The sequence below is a fragment of the Arachis hypogaea genome, chromosome 11 (genome assembly GCF_003086295.3).
Source record: "Arachis hypogaea cultivar Tifrunner chromosome 11, arahy.Tifrunner.gnm2.J5K5, whole genome shotgun sequence".
Lineage (NCBI taxonomy): Eukaryota > Viridiplantae > Streptophyta > Magnoliopsida > Fabales > Fabaceae > Arachis > Arachis hypogaea.
In genome coordinates this window covers 115,568,712-115,576,066 of record NC_092046.1, presented here as the reverse complement: position 1 = coordinate 115,576,066, position 7,355 = coordinate 115,568,712, and the positions used below count along the sequence as shown (strand labels likewise).

The following is a 7,355-nucleotide window of genomic DNA, read 5'->3' as shown; positions in this document are numbered from 1 at the left end:
AAAACGATTTATTAAGACGTGCGTACAGAGTATCTGGCGCCGTTTCCTGAGATCACAGTTTTGTGCACCAAGTTTTTGGCGCCGTTGCCGGGGATTGTTCGAGTTTGGACAACTGACGGTTCATCTTGTTTCTCAGATTAGGTAATTTTCTTTTTGTTTTATTTTCAAAAAGTTTTCAAAAACCTTTCAAAAATTTCTCATATGTTTTCGAAAAAAAATTAATATAAATGTTTTCAAAAATATATTTTTCTTCAGAATTTTTAAGAATGAATTCTAGTGTTTCTTGATGATTTGTTGAATCCTGGCTGGCTGTAAAGCCATGTCTAAATTCATTTGGACTGGGGTTTCAACTTATCATCACAAGAGCTTGTTGATTCTCACACATTAGTTGCTCTATACATGGAAAGTATCAATATCTTCTAAAGCTTGGCTGGCTAGTAAGCCATGCCTAACCCTCAGATTGGAGCTTTAGAATAAGAGTGCAAGATTCCTGGAATTCATATTAAAAATTTTGGAATCCTTATTTTTTTCTTTTTCAAATTAATTTTCGAAAAATACCAAAAAAAAAAAAATTTTGAAAATCATAAAAATAAAAAATATTTTGTGTTTCTTGTTTGAGTCTTGAGTAAATTTTTAAGTTTGGTGTCAATTGCATGTTCATCTTGCATTTTTCGAAAAAATTCATGCATTCATAGTGTTCTTCATGATCTTCAAGTTGTTCTTGGTAAGTCTTCTTGTTTGATCTTGATGTTTTCTTGTTTTGTGTCTTTTCTTGTTTTTCATGTGCATTTTTGCATCCATAGAGTCTAAATATGAAAGATTTCTAAGTTTGTGTCTTGCATGTTTTCTTTGCATTGAAAATTTTCAAAAATATGTTCTTGATGTTCATCCTGATCTTCAAAGTGTTCTTGATGTTCATCTTGACATTCATAGTGTTCTTGCATGCATTCCTTTTTTTGATCCAAAAAGAAAAGAGAAAAACATGAAAATGATGTTTTAATTTTTCTCTCTCATCATAAAAATTCAAAAAAATCAAAAAAATATCTTCCCCTTTTTCTCTCTTAAAATTTCGAAAATTAGATTTGACTTTTTCAAAAATTTTTAAAATCTAGTTGTTTTTATGAGTCAAATCAAATTTTCAATTTAAAAATCTTATCTTTTTCAAAATCTTTTTCAAAAATCAAATCTTTTTCATTTTCCTTATTTATTTTTGAAAATTTTAAAAATATTTTACAAAAATCTTTTTCTTATCTTTATCTCCTAATTTTCAAAAATAACATCATCAATTAATATTTTGATTCAAAAATTTCAAGTTTGTTACTTGCTTGTTAAGAAAGATTCAAACTTTAAGTTATAGAATCATATTTTGTGATTTCTTGTGAATCAAGTCATTAATTGTGATTTTTAAAAAAATCAAATCTTTTTCAAAACTAATTTCAATCATATCTTTTCAAAATATCTTTCTATCATATCTTTTTCAAAATTTGATTTTAAAATATCTTTTCTAGCTTCTTATCTTCTTATCTTTTCAAAATTGATTTTCAAATTTGTTTCAACTAACTAACTAACTTTTTGTTTGTTTCTTATCTTTTTCAAAGCTACCTAACTAACTCTCTCTCTCTCTCTAATTTTCGAAAATATCTCCCTCTTTTTCAAAAATACTTTTTAATTAACTAATTATTTTAATTTTTTATTTTAATTTTTGAAAATTACTAACCTTTTTCAAAAACAATTTTCGAAAATCACTAACTCTTTTTCAAAAATAATTTTCGAAAATTCTCCTTCTCTCTCATCTCCTTCTACTTATTTACTCACACAGGGGAACCTCTATACTTGTGGTAAAAAGGACCCCTATTATTATTATTTTTCTGTCCCTCTTTTTCATATGAGCAGGAGCAAGGACAAGAACATTCTTGTTGAAGCAGATCCAGAACCTGAAAGGACTCTGAAGAGGAAACTAAGAGAAGCTAAATTACAACAATCCAGTAAGCACCTTTCAGAAATTTTCGAACAAGAAGAGGAGATGGCAGCCAAAAATAATAATAATGCAAGGAGGATGCTTGGTGACTTTACTGTACCTAATTCCAATTTACATGGAAGAAGCATCTCCATTCCTGCCATTGGAGCAAACAATTTTGAGCTGAAACCTCAATTAGTTTCTCTAATGCAGCAGAACTGCAAGTTTCATGGACTTCCATCTGAAGATCCTTTTCAGTTCTTAACTGAATTCTTGCAGATATGTGATACTGTTAAGACTAATGGAGTAGATCCTGAAGTCTACAGGCTCATGCTTTTCCCTTTTGCTGTGAGAGACAGAGCTAGAATATGGTTGGACTCTCAACCTAAGGATAGCCTGAACTCTTGGGATAAGCTGGTCAAGGCTTTCTTAACCAAGTTCTTTCCTCCTCAAAAGCTGAGTAAGCTTAGAGTGGATGTTCAGACCTTCAGACAGAAAGAAGGTGAATCCCTCTATGAAGCTTGGGAGAGATACAAAGAACTGACCAAAAAGTGTCCTTCTGACATGCTTTCAGAATGGACCATCCTGGACATATTCTATGATGGTCTGTCTGAATTAGCTAAAATGTCATTGGATACCTCTGCAGGTGGATCCATTCACTTAAAGAAAACGCCTGCAGAAGCTCAAGAACTCATTGACATGGTTGCTAATAAACAGTTCATGTACACTTCTGAGAGGAATCCTGTGAGTAATGGGACGCCTCAGAAGAAGGGAGTTCTTGAAATTGATACTCTGAATGCCATATTGGCTCAGAATAAAATATTGACTCAGCAAGTCAATATGATTTCTCAGAGTCTGAATGGAATGCAAGTTGCATCCAATAGTACTCAAGAGGCATCTTTTGAAGAAGAAGCTTATGATCCTGAGAACCCTGCAATAGCAGAGGTAAATTACTTAGGTGAATCTTATGGAAACACCTATAATCCATCATGGAGAAATCATCCAAATCTCTCATGGAAGGATCAACTAAAACCTCAACAAGGCTTTAATAATGGTGGAAGAAATAGGTTTAACAATAGCAAGCCTTTTCCATCATCCACTCAGCAACAGACAGAGAACTCTGAACAAAATACCTCTAATTTAGCAAACTTAGTCTCTGATCTATCTAAGGCCACTGTAAGTTTCATGAATGAAACAAGGTCCTCCATTAGAAATTTGGAGGCACAAGTGGGCCAGCTGAGTAAAAGGATCACTGAAATCCCTCCTAGTACTCTCCCAAGCAATACAGAAGAAAATCCAAAAGGAGAGTGCAAGGCCATTGAATTGATCACCATGGCCGAACCTGTAAAGGAAGGAGAGGACGTGAATCCCAAGAAGGAAGACCTCCTGGGACGTCCAGTGATCAATAAGGAGCTTCCCTCTGAGGAACCAAAGGAATCTGAGGCTCACCTAGAGACCATAGAGATTCCATTAAACATCCTTATGCCATTCATGAGCTCTGATGAGTATTCCTCTTCTGAAGAGAATGAGGATGTTATTGAAGAGCAAGTTACCAAGTACCTTGGTACAATCATGAAGCTGAATGCCAAATTATTTGGTATTGAGACTTGGAAAGATGAACCTCCCTTGTTCACCAATGAACTAAGTGATCTGGATCAACTGACATTGCCTCAGAAGAAACAGGATCCTGAAAAGTTCATAATACCGTGTACCATAGGCAACATGATCTTTGAAAAGGCTCTGTGTGACCTTGGTTCAGGGATAAACCTCATGCTCCTCTCTGTAATAGAGAAACTGGGAATCTTTGGGGTACAAGCTACTAAAATCTCATTAGAGATGGCAGACAATTCAAGAAAACAGGCTTATGGACAAGTAGAGGACGTGTTAGTAAAGGTTGAAGGCCTTTACATCCCTGCTGATTTCATAATCCTTGATACTGGGAAGGATGAGGATGAATCCATCATCCTTGGAAGACCTTTCCTAGCCACAGCAAGAGCTGTGATTGATGTTGACAGAGGTGAATTAGTCCTTCAATTGAATGAGGACTCCCTTGTGTTTACAACTCAAGGTTTCCCTTCTGTAAACATGGAAAAGAGGCACAGTAAGCTTCTCTCAAAACAGAGTCAACCAGAGCCCCCACAGTCAAACTTTAAGTTTGGTGTTGGGGAGTCTCAACAATGCTCTGAACATCTGTGAGGCTCCATGAGAGCCCACTATCAAGCTATTGACATTAAAGAAGCGCTTGTTGGGAGGCAACCCAATTTTTATTTATCTAATTTTTATTTTCATTGTTTTTCATGTTTTATTAGGTTCATGATCATGTGGAGTCACAAAATAAATATAAAAATTGAAAACGAAATCAAAAATAGTAGAAGAAAAATCACACCCTGGAGGAAGACCTTACTGGCGTTTAAACGCCAGTAAGAAGCATCTGGCTGGCGTTCAACGCCAGAACAGAGCATGGTTCTGGCGCTGAACGCCCAAAATGGGCAGCATCTGGGCGTTTGAACGCCAGAATTGCACCCTGGAGAAGAGCTGGCGCTGAACGCCCAGAACAAGCATGGTTTTGGCGTTCAACGCTAGAAATGGGCAACAAATGGGCGTTCAATGCCCAAAACAAGCACCAATCTAGCGCTGAGCGCCCAGAGTTGTGTGCAAGAGCATTTTGCATGCCTAATTTGGTGCAAGGTTGTAAATCCTTGAACACTTCAGGATTTGTGGACCTCACAGGATCACCTCAGGATTTGTGGACCCCACAGGATCCCCACCTACCTCCACTCACTTCTTCTCACTCCTCTTTCACACAATCCCATAAACACTCTTCCCCAAAACTCTTCACCAATCACCTCAATCTCTCTTCCTTATAACCACTTCACCACTCACATCCATCCACTCTTCCCCATAAACCTACCTCATAAACTCCACCTACCTTCAAAATTCAAAACCAATTTCCCACCCAAAACCCACCTTATGGCCGAACCTTACCCCCCCTCCCTTCCCTATATATAGCCCTCCATTCTTCCTCATTTTCACACAACACAACCCTCTATTCCTTTCTTGGCCGAATACACCACTCCCTCTTCTCCTCCATATTTTCTTCTTCTTCTTCATCTATTCTTTCTTCTCTTGCTCGAGGACGAGCAATATTCTAAGTTTGGTGTGGTAAAAGCATAAGCTTTTTATTTTTTCATTACCATTGATGGCACCTAAGACCGGAGAATCCTCTAGAAAAGGGAAAGGGAAGACAAAAGCTTCCACCTCAGAGTCATGGGAGATGGAAAGATTCATCTCCAAAGCTCATCAAGACCACTTCTATGATGTTGTGGTCAAGAAGAAGGTGATCCCCGAGGTTCCTTTCAAGCTCAAGAAGAATGAGTATCCGGAGATCCGACATGAAATCCAAAGAAGAGGTTGGGAAGTTCTAACAAACCCCATCCAACAAGTCGGCATCCTAATGGTTCAAGAGTTCTATGCCAATGCATGGATCACTAGGAACCATGATCAAAGTAAGAACCCGAATCCAAAGAATTATCTCACCATGGTTCGGGGAAAATACTTAGATTTTAGTCCAGAAATTGTGAGGTTGGCGTTTAACTTGCCTATGATGCAAGGAGATGCACGCCCCTACACTAGAAGGGTCAACTTTAATCAAAGTTTGGACTAAGTCCTTATGGACATATGTGTGGAAGGAGCTCAATGGAAGATTGACTCCAAAGGCAAGCCGGTTCAATTAAGAAGACTGGACCTCAAGCCTATGGCTAGAGGATGGTTAGAGTTCATACAATGCTCCATCATCCCTACTAGCAACCGATCTGAAGTTACTGTGGATCGGGCCATCATGATTCATAGCATCATGACTGAAGAGGAAGTAGAAGTTCATGAAGTCATCTCCCTTGAACTCTACAAAATAGCCGAAAAGCCCTCTCCTGGGGCAAGGCTAGCTTTTCCTCATCTTATTTGCCATCTATGTTACTCAGCTGGAGCTTTCATAGAAGGAGACATTCCCATTGAGGAAGAGAAGCCCATCACTAAGAAAAGGATGGAGCAAGCAAGAGAGCCCATTCATGGATCTCAAGAGACGCATGAAGCTCATCACCATGAGATCCTGGAGATGCCTCAAATGCATTTTCCTCCACAAAACTATTGGGAGCAAATCAACACCTCCCTAGGAGAATTAAGTTCCAACATGGACAATTAAGGGTGGAACATCAAGAGCACTCCATCATCCTTCATGAAATAAGAGAAGATCAAAAAGCAATGAGGGAGGAGCAACAAAGACAAGGAAGAGACATAGAAGAGCTCAAGGACATCATTGGTTCCTCAAGAAGGAAATGCCACCATCACTAAGGTGGACTCATTCCTTGTTCTTATTTTCTGTTTTCGTTTTCTCTATGTTAAGTGCTTATCCATGTTTGTGTCTTCATTACATGATCATTAGTATTTAGTAACTTTGTCTTAAAGTTATAAATGTCCTATGAATCCATCACCTCTCTTAAATGAAAAATATTTTAATTCAAAAGAACAAGAAGTACATGAGTTTCGAATTTATCCTTGAACTTAGTTTAATTATATTGATGTGGTGACAATGCTTCTTGTTTTCTGAATGAATTCTTGAACAGTGCATATGTCTTTTGAAGTTGTTGTTTAAGAATGTTAAATATGTTGGCTCTTGAAAGAATGATGATAAGGAGACATGTTATTTGATAATCTGAAAAATCATAAAAATGATTCTTGAAGCAAGAAAAAGCAGCAAAGAACAAAGCTTGCAGAAAAAAAAAGAGAAAAAAAAACGGCGAAAAAAAATAGAAAGAAAAAGAAAAAGCAAGCAGAAAAAGCCAAAGCTCTTAAAACCAAGAGGCAAGAGCAAAAAGCCAATAACCCTTAAAACCAAAAGGCAAGGGTAAATAAAAAGGATCCCAAGGCTTTGAGCATCAGTGGATAGGAGGGCCTAAAGGAATAAACTCCTGGCCTAAGCGGCTAAATCAAGCTGTCCCTAACCATGTGCTTGTGGCGTGAAGGTGTCAAGTGAAAACTTGAGACTGAGCGGTTAAAGTCAAGGTCCAAAGCAAAAGAAGAGTGTGCTTAAGAACCCTGGACACCTCTAATTGGGGACTTTAGCAAAGCTGAGTCACAATCTGAAAAGGTTTACCCAATTATGTGTCTGTGGCATTTATGTATCCGGTGGTAATACTAGAAAACAAAGTGCTTAGGGCCACGGCCAAGACTCATAAAATAGCTGTGTTCAAGAATCATCATACTGAACTAGGAGAATCAATAACACTATCTGAACTCTGAGTTCCTATAGATTCCAATCATTCTGAACCTCAATGGATAAAGTGAGATGCCAAAACTATTCAAGAGGCAAAAAGCTACAAGTCCCGCTCATATGATTGGAGCT

The 7,355-nt window shown here is 37.5% G+C and overlaps 1 non-coding gene across 1 annotated transcript; it reads right to left on the bottom strand.

The window, feature by feature from the left end:
- Positions 1–2,419: 2,419 nt before the first annotated feature.
- Positions 2,420–2,527, bottom strand: LOC112726061 (small nucleolar RNA R71). The gene has a single exon (XR_003165130.1). It is a non-coding gene; the product is annotated as a small nucleolar RNA R71 (small nucleolar RNA).
- Positions 2,528–7,355: the final 4,828 nt, after the last annotated feature.